Below are 2500 nucleotides of genomic sequence, written 5' to 3' on the forward strand. Positions count from 1 at the left end.
GCTTGCACATTTTAGTGGAAGAAGATGGATTCTAAAGAGTTTTCTGCAGAATCATCTTAATGCACGACATAAATCTCGATACCTCGTTAAAGTTAACATCCACTTGCTGGTTGTTAGCTGAGGATATCGTATTTATAGCTGCAAAAACAACTTGTTTAGCATTTTACTTTGCTAAAACATCAAGTTACCTGGTTGATCCTGCCAGTAGTCATATGCTTGTCTCAAAGATTAAGCCATGCATGTCTAAGTACATACTGTTTATAAAGTGAAACCGCGAATGGCTCATTAAATCAGTTACGGTTCCTCGGATATTCTTTTTTACATGGATAACTGTGGTAATTCTAGAGCTAATACATGAACAAGTGTTCCAACCTCAGCTTGCTGACGGAAGGATCGCATTTATTAGTACAAGACCAATGATTCTTATTCACCTAGAACCCTGTTCAGTGATTTCGGTCGCTGTCTAAGGACTAGCAGTGGGGATCTTAGCAACTTCGGTTGCATTTCTTGTGATGACTCTGAATAACTGAGCAAATCGTATGGCCTCTGAGCCGACGATGTATCCCTCAAGCAACTGCCTTATCAACTGTCGATGGTAGGTTATGCGCCTACCATGGTTGTAACGGGTAACGGGGAATTAGGGTTCGATTCCGGAGAGGGAGCCTGAGAAACGGCTACCACATCTAAGGAAGGCAGCAGGCGCGCAAATTACACAATCCCAGTACGGGGATGTAGTGACGAAAAATAACAATACGGGACTCTATTGAGGCCCCGTAATTGGAATGAGTACAATTTAAATCCTTTAACGAGGATCTATTGGAGGGCAAGTCTGGTGCCAGCAGCCGCGGTAATTCCAGCTCCAATAGCGTATATTAAAGTTGCTGCGGTTAAAAAGCTCGTAGTTGGATTTCAGTCGAACCTATGGGGTCCACTGATTAAAGGGTTAGATGGTGATGTTAGGTTTCTTGCTTGTGTCTACGGATGCTTGCTTGAACCTTCATTCCTCTTTCCTGGTGGTTACATTCATAGTGTTTAGACAGAAAATTGCTCGATATTTGCTATCAATGCTCTTTACCGAGTGTTGATTCAAGCGATCGAGACTTTTACCTTGAAAAAATCAGAGTGCTCAAAGCAGGCGTCCAAAACCTCGAAAGAGGTGCCTAAAAACGGTATGGTCAACCATCTATATGATGCGTACCACTACCTTAACTTGAATGATCTTGCATGGAATAATGGAATAGGACCTTGGTTCTATTTTGTTGGTCTTAAGAATCCAAGGTAATGATTAAGAGGGACAGACGGGGGCATTTGTATTGCGGCGCTAGAGGTGAAATTCTTGGACCGTCGCAAGACAAACTACAGCGAAAGCATTTGCCAAGAATGTTTTCATTAATCAAGAACGAAAGTTAGAGGTTCGAAGGCGATCAGATACCGCCCTAGTTCTAACCATAAACGATGCCAACCAGCGATCATTCTGAGTAACTAATTTCATGACTCGAATGGAAGCTTCCGGGAAACCAAAGTTTTTGGGTTCCGGGGGAAGTATGGTTGCAAAGCTGAAACTTAAAGGAATTGACGGAAGGGCACCACCAGGAGTGGAGCTTGCGGCTTAATTTGACTCAACACGGGAAAACTCACCCGGCCCGGACACTGAGAGGATTGACAGATTGAGAGCTCTTTCTTGATTCAGTGGGTGGTGGTGCATGGCCGTTCTTAGTTGGTGGAGTGATTTGTCTGGTTAATTCCGATAACGAACGAGACTCTAGCCTACTAAATAGACTTGCAGTTTACACTGCAGTACTCCCCCTTAGTCAACCTGTGGGTGGTAGTATCTCTTGATGGTTTCGGCTGTTGAGGGCTCTGCTGCTATTAGCCTACAGAATTGGCTAGGGTAAGGATGCTGTAGCACTGTAAGGACTTCTTAGAGGGACAAGCGGCGCTCGCAGCCGCACGAAACAGAGCAATAACAGGTCTGTGATGCCCTTAGATGTCCGGGGCCGCACGCGTGCTACACTGAAGTGGTCATCGTGCATACTGTTTCCTGCTCCGAAAGGAGTGGGTAACCGCTTGAACCCATTTCGTGATGGGGATTGGGCATTGTAATTATTGCCCATGAACGAGGAATTCCCAGTAAGCGTGAGTCATTAGCTTGCGTTGATTACGTCCCTGCCCTTTGTACACACCGCCCGTCGCTACTACCGATTGAATGATTTAGTGAGGACTTCGGACTGGTCAATCCAGACCATTGGGAAACTAGTGGTCGGATTGTGCTGGAAAGATGTTCAAACTTGATCATTTAGAGGAAGTAAAAGTCGTAACAAGGTTTCCGTAGGTGAACCTGCGGAAGGATCATTAACGTATTACCCTCTTATTATAAGAGAAATACAACCTTCAAACAATCAAACACTCTGCATAGTGATATTGTAGATGCTAATATAGTGAATGCAATTGAATTGTTTTTGCATTAGAGTCGCAATTGTGAATGTTTATTGCAAACATT

The 2500-nt window shown here is 44.1% G+C and overlaps 1 non-coding gene across 1 annotated transcript; it reads left to right on the top strand.

The window, feature by feature from the left end:
• Nucleotides 1–185: 185 nt before the first annotated feature.
• Nucleotides 186–2355, top strand: LOC149092980 (small subunit ribosomal RNA). Its single transcript, XR_016200366.1, has one exon. It is a non-coding gene; the product is annotated as a small subunit ribosomal RNA (ribosomal RNA).
• The last annotated feature ends 145 nt before the right edge of the window (nucleotides 2356–2500 follow it).

The sequence above is a fragment of the Tetranychus urticae genome, unplaced genomic scaffold (assembly GCF_039701765.1).
Source record: "Tetranychus urticae isolate SD_2017Ah unplaced genomic scaffold, NJAU_TeUrti_SD_1.0 Scaffold_4, whole genome shotgun sequence".
In the NCBI taxonomy this organism is placed as follows: domain Eukaryota; kingdom Metazoa; phylum Arthropoda; class Arachnida; order Trombidiformes; family Tetranychidae; genus Tetranychus; species Tetranychus urticae.